The 7284-nt window shown below is 35.4% G+C and overlaps 1 pseudogene; it reads right to left on the reverse strand.

The window, feature by feature from the left end:
- Window positions 1-5976: 5976 nt before the first annotated feature.
- LOC132315402 (small nucleolar RNA R71) lies at window positions 5977-6075 on the reverse strand (annotated as a pseudogene).
- Window positions 6076-7284: the final 1209 nt, after the last annotated feature.

The following is a 7284-nucleotide window of genomic DNA, read 5'->3' on the forward strand; positions in this document are numbered from 1 at the left end:
CCGATTGACATAATTTTTTTTTCAAAAATCCCTATTTAGCATAAATTCGGCATACAAGCCATCTTCAACCAATATCAGACTATATATGGACATCACAACAATCAACAGACTTAAAATCATGCTTAAAACAATTGAAATGTATACCCTTGTGCATATTCTATCAACAAAATTTTTTTAAAGGCACTGCCTTACCACCAAACTTAAGATGCACATTGTCCTCAATATGTGAAAACAGATGTAGAGTTATAAAGATATTAGCAAATATGCAGAACCAGTAAGGATAAAAAATTGATAGATCAGAGGAATGAAATCGTCACCTCACCCCCAAACTTAGTCCTTTGTACCCGACAAAATAATCACACTCCACAACACACATCAGAGTATCAAGTATATGGAGTAAAACATATATATATCATTATGCACAAGTCAATCATTTTTATTTATTTATTTATTTATTATTATTATTTTTTTTTGTATACATACCATTTTGTCTCTTTCATTTTTTTTTATACATTGGTTCTCAAAATCATCAAATTCACCTACTCATTTCAGTTTAACACAAATCAGGAAAAGATTTCAAGTTTATACCCCACATAATGCATGTAAGTGTGAAAATGTGCAAAGTGAAGTATTCTAGGAATCAAAATCATCAAATTATAACTATCCTGACAAAGTGGACCATAGGCCACCAACTGATATAACTTTTTTTTCAAAAATCCCTATTTAGCATGAATTCGGCATACAAGCCATCTTCAACCAATATCAGACTATATATGGACATCACAACAATCAACAGACTTAAAATCATGCTTAAAACAATTGAAATGCATACCCTTGTGCATATTCTATCAATAAATTTTTTTTAAAGGCACTGCCTTACCCCTAAACTTAAGATGCACATTGTCCTCAATGTGTGAAAACAGATGTAGAGTTAGAAAGATATTACCAAATATGCAGAACCAGCAAGGATCAAAAATTGATAGATCAGAGGAATGAAATCGTCACCTCACCCCCAAATTTAGTCCTTTGTACCCGATAAAATAATCACATTCCACAGCACACATCAGAGTATCAAGTATATGGAGTAAAATAGATATATATCATTATGCACAAGTCAATCATTTTTTTTTTTTTAATTGTTTACATACCATTTTGTTTCTTTCATTTTTTTTTTTTTATACCTTGGTTCTCAAAATCATCAAATTCACCTGCTCATTTCAGTTTAACATAAATCAGGAAAAGATTTCAAGTTTATACCCCACAGAATGCATGTAAGTGTGAACATGTGCAAAGTGAAGTATTCTAGTAATCAAAATCATCAAATTATAACTATCCTGACAAAGTGGACCACAGGCCACCAACTGATATAATTTTTTTTCAAAAATCCCTATTTAGCATGAATTCGGCATACAAGCCATCTTCAACCAATATCAGACTATATATGGACATCACAGCAATCAACATACTAAAAATCATGCTTAAAACAATTGAAATGCATACCTTTGTGCATATTCTATCAACAAATTTTTTTTAAAGGCACTACCTTACCCCTAAACTTAAGATGCACATTGTCCTCAATGTGTGAAAACAGATATAGAGTTAGAAAGATATTACCAAATATGCAGAATCAGCAATGATAAAAAATTAATAGATCAGAAGAATGAAATCGTCACCTCACCCCCAAACTTAGTCCTTTGCACCCGACAAAATAATCACACTCCACAGCACACATCAGAGTATCAAGTATATGGAGTAAAACATATATATATCATTATGCACAAGTCAATCATTTTTTTTTTTTTTTTCATAAAAACAAACCTAAACGAACCGAAAAGAAAAATACAAAAATAAACTAAAAACCTAGAAAAGCTAAAAAGAATAAAGATAAACTATTGTACAAACATACAAATGCTAAGTTTAGCGTTGATAGCTTGACAACATAGTAAGTTTAATGTCGCTAGCTCAATTGTACACCATTCATTAGCCTGTATCCAACAATTCAACTACCTCCCTCATCCCAAAACTAGTCCTATGAGTGATTATGAAATTCAAAACAGGAGGAACCAGTGTAGTTCCATCAAGACCCAAGAAAGAATACTCAAGCTTATACGATGGTGGCTTAGGCTCAAGTTTGTGAGAAGACTCATAAGAATGAAAAGAAATATTTGAAATCAAAGGAGGATGATCTTTTGTTGGAAAGATGGTGACTGAATCCTCATTAATGACATCAAGAAAGAAGCACTTATTTTTCTCTGAAGAATATAGAGTGGCATTGAAGATATTTAATTTGACCTTTATGTTCCCAAAAGAAATATCCATAGCCCTAGTCTTACAGTTAATGTTGGCATTTGCTGTAGCTAAGAATGGACGACTAAGGATTACAGGAATATATCTATTGGGATCGTGAATAGGTTCTGTATCCAGGACAAGAAAGTCAAGTGGGAAATAAAACTTGTCCACTTTAATGAGAACATCTTCAATTAACCAACGTGGTTGCTTCAAAGATCGATCAACAAGTTACAACACCATTAACATCGGTTTAAGCTCTCCCAATCCTAATTGCTCATACATCGAGTAAGGAAGAAGATTAACATTCGCTCTAAGATCAAAAAGTGCTCTATCTATCACATTAATTTCAATGATGCAAGATACGGTAGGAGCACCAGGATCTTTGAACTTACGAAGAGTGTTATGCTAAATGATTGCACTGACTTGCTCAGTGAGATAGATTTTCTTAGAGACTTGGCTTTTTGATTTTCTCTTTTGAGTGCACAAGTCTTTCAAAAATTTAGCATAGGCAGGGATTTTATTGATAGCATCTAGGAGAGGAATATTAACTTTTACCTGTGATGAGCGCTGAAAAGTGCGTATTTAAACCCCTTAAGCTTAGGCATTCTAGTACATTTATTTATCTTACTTTATCGTTTTAGATTGATTTCGTATTATTTCCATTTTCAGGCACTTATCCCGAAAATAAGCTAACTCAGCCAAATAAGAGCTTAATTGAAGCAATTCTGGGATTAAACAAAGAAAGGAGCAAAGTGGAAAAAGAAGGAAGCAAATGAAGCCAAAGGTTCAAGGTTCGATCGATCGAACAATGATCGATCTTAGCACTTCAAGATAGATCCAAGCCTTGGCCCAAAAGCATAAAGTCCCAAAAGTTCAATCGATCCAACACCATCATTCGATCGATCGAACACTTTTGTCCTTATTCAAATGATTGATCCTATCCACAGCTATACCACCCACTAACCACTTTTGTCCTTTTCCTATAAATATCTCTCCAAAATATCTCAAATTTGTCTTTTCCCAAAAAGCTCAACCAGTTGGATCGATCCAGCCTAAGTTCGATAGATCTCAGCCAGTTCGATCGATCCAAGTCTAAGGTTCGATCGATCGAACTTCCTCCAGTGCGAAAAAGTTAAAATTCCATCTCATTGAAAGTTGTCCTTTATCCAATCATTAGGGAATATTGTGTGCACGACCCCAGCTCATTTTGGGTGTCATTTTGACCTACCTATATAAGGATAAGGATTGCTTTTTAGAGAGGGAGCCAACATTATTTTCATATCATCTCTTGGAGAGCAAGCTTAGAGGAGGAGGAGGCTAGAGACACCATTGGAGTTCTTCATCAATAAGAAGCAGATTTCAACCATGGAATTAGCCCTTGAGGGTTGGAGCAACATCACCATGAGTGGCTAAACATCCTCTTGGGGCTAGAGTTAGCCCCAAGCATGCTTTCTATATTTTAATCTTGTGTATCACTGAGGGATTAGTGTTGTTATTGATGTTTTGACACTTTGATATATATAGATCTTGTTTATTCAATGATTTATGTGATTTAATGCTTCCAATTGATCATTTCATTCTATCCATATGTCTATGTATGCTAGAATAGTTGTTCATGTGCTTGTCTCTAGATTTTGTGTTATTAATGCATGTCTATGTGTATTGATGCTATAGATTTGGAGATTGTCAAAACATAGTGCTTAAAGGAATGCTTTTGTGATTTTCTTGATGGTTCATACTTATCTCTTGATGGATTGTGCCTTTCCCCTAGTTTATTTTCATCTTAGTAGTGTAGATGTAGTGTAGTTGTAGTGTAGTGTTAAATGGGAGGACAATCTATGCTTGTTGTTTGATGATCCAAGCTTTTGAATGCAAGTAGCATATGTCTCTATCCTTGTGTTGTATTTAGATTGTGAGCTTAATGAAAGGATTAATGACTTGTTTTGATCTATTGTGCCTTTCACATGTTGGTTAGACAATATATGCTTCATTGTTTAGATATATTGTGCCTTTCACATGATGTTTAGACAATATATGTTTAACTAGTCATTCTTGCTTGTTGAATCAACCAAACACACACACACCAATATTGCAACACACCATTTGCCCTCATTAATCACTTGTCAATGATATAGAAATGCATTGTTTGGTGGTGATCTCTAAACCCCAAGATCTCTCTCTCTTACTTACTCTTAATTGCATTTTTTGCTATCACTTAGTTTAATTTAGTTGCTTTTTAATCAACCAACCAACCAATTATTTGATCACTCGACCTACTAGCCCTAATAACAATTCCACGACATTGCTAGATCCTTATAATCCCTTGGGACGATCCCTACTCGCCCTAGCTATATTTTTAGTGAAAGGTAGTAATGGCTTCTATAAATGTAAAACTCTTGACCCTCGCCTTATAATGCACACACTCTTTAAGCTTGTGGTGTAGAGACGACCGACCACCACCACCACTAAGTTTTTGGCGCCGTTGCCAGGGATTGATTGATTAGATTTGGTAACGTCGGATTTGTGGAATTGATTAGGATTAGTACTCTTTTGATCGTGTCTTTACTTTATTTATTTATTTATTTTTTTTATTGTTGGTTACTTATTGTGTTGATTACTTAACTAGGTGCATTGTTGTAGAGGAAGCAAGCGAATGAGCCATCGAGCATTCAATTCAAGCAAGCAAAGAAAGCAAAAAGCTAAAAAAAATTCTAAAAATTTGCTAAGCTAAGCTTTAAATTTGGAGTTGAAGTGCTAAAGGACCTTTGTGAGACTTTCTTTACTCAATCCCTTAGTTAAATCGTCGGCCCGTGTGGAGGCTTATTTTTAATTGTCTTGCATCATTGTTGTTAAAGCATATGAGTATGAATTAAGTGTTTGTGGAAAAAGTCTAATTGTATTGTTGTGAAGGCATAGTGTTTGTCATTCTTTGTGTTTCTTTGTGTTTTGCATTGTGCATGCATGGACGTCGTTCATTAAGACCAACTCTTGTCCCTCTTGATTTACGTCTTGAATCTATCGTTAGAAATCCTAGGGGAAGAAGAAGTTTAAATAGAGCCAATCTTTCAATGGATGACCATAATGATAATCATGTTGAGGACCCTAGTCACATAGACCAACAAGGAATCTTTTATCCCAATGTGCACAATGATTACATACAAGTACCATTAGGCATGCCTAAGCCATTCATTCACCAACCACCACAACAACAAGGCCAAGTTTCATATGGAATGCCAAGGCCAATGTATGCTCCACAACCTCCCATCAACAATCAAGGAATTCAAAACCAAGGTATTCATGTTGCACCTCAAGTAGCTAATCCACCTCTTGCTTTAAGAGACTATTATGTGCCTAATGAGTATAATGCACCTACATTCAATTGCCTCCATTTAGAGCACATCATTATGAAATTAAGCAACAAACCATTCAAATGCTTCCTAACTATCATGGACTTCCAAGTGAAGAACCTTACAAGCATTTGGATGAGTTTCTTGAAGTATATTCCACTGTAAAATATACAGACATGCCAGAAGAGGTTTTAAGACTCAAACTTTTTCCATTCACCTTAAAAGATAAGGCAAAGTATTGGTTTAACAATCTTAGGCCTTTTTCAATCACTTCTTGGGCAGAAATGCAATAAGAGTTCTTGAAGAAGTACTATCCGGTTTCTAAGACCAATGCCATGAGAACCTCAATTTAAGAATTTTCACATGGGGATGGAGAAACGTTTCATGAGACATGTGAACGCTTCAATGAATTGCTTAGGAAGTGTCCACATCATGACATGCCCAAATGGCAATTAGTTCAATATTTCTTTAAGAGCTTATCGGATAACTATAAGGGTATAGTTGATGCTTCCATGGGTGGCTCATACATTAATAGGCATGAGGATGACGTGTGGCGTCTCTATGAGAGAATGAGTGAAAATTCTTTGCATAGAACACTATCATCTAAGAATGGTAGAAACTCACAAGGTAGGAAGAGTGTTGGCTTACATCAAGTTGACCATTCAAATGAAATAGACGCCGAAATAAAGTCTTTATCTCAAAGGTTTGATCAATTTTTGATTAATCAAAACTTGGCGAACCAAGTATCTTCTTTCCCTAACCATTCTCATCGTGCATCAAATGAAACGTGTATGACTTGTTCTAGTGTTCTTCATTCTACTTCTCATTGTCCTCACGGACAAGTGCAAAGTGAACCTAATGAACAAGTCAATGTAACTTTTGTGAACCAAGGGAACAATCTTTATGGTACTCATTATAATCCAAGTTGGAGGAATCATCCGAATTTTCTTGGAAAAACCAAGAAGAGGGCTCAAACCCTTCCCAAGGTGGTTTTTAAGGGAAGTACATTCCACCTCCACTTCAAAACCAAGGATCCTAAGGTTATAGACCCTATCAATCACAAGGGAATCAATTTGCTAATTCTCATTTTCCCAACCAATCTTATTCCCAAGGTAATACTAGAAGTCCCGCCTTTGAAGAGAAAGTTTTGAATGCTTTGGGTACTTTAGAGGCTAACACTCAATTGCTTCATTCTCATTCTCAATCTATTGCGAAGCTAGAAACCCAAGTAGGGCAAATAGCAAGCACTCTCAATGCAAGAGAGAAGGGAAAGATGCCTATAACTACCCCACCTAAGCAACAATGTGTTGTGGAAACCCATTCCTTATCGGAAGGCCACACCATCGAACATGTTAATGCAGTGACTACCTTACAGAGTGGTAGGATTGTGGATAATCAAGTTGGAATGTCCAATAAAGAGAGTGAACCGGTGCAACCTCAAGTTGTCACCCGTCCCGTTTTACATCCCATTCCTCCTTCATTGCATATACATGACTTTGTAAATGAGAAAGTCTTGAAAGATGTGTTTGAAAAAGAAGTTTTGAAAAATGATGTTGAAAATGTTTTGTTGAAAAATGATTTGAAAACTTCTTATGTTGAAGAGAGTTCAAAAGAAAATTTTGAAAAAGTATTTGAACCAAAGGTTCCA

Source organism: Cornus florida, unplaced genomic scaffold, assembly GCF_030987335.1.
Source record: "Cornus florida cultivar Cherokee Brave unplaced genomic scaffold, ASM3098733v1 CherokeeBrave_3.0.0_Hap2_Chr06, whole genome shotgun sequence".
NCBI lineage: Eukaryota > Viridiplantae > Streptophyta > Magnoliopsida > Cornales > Cornaceae > Cornus > Cornus florida.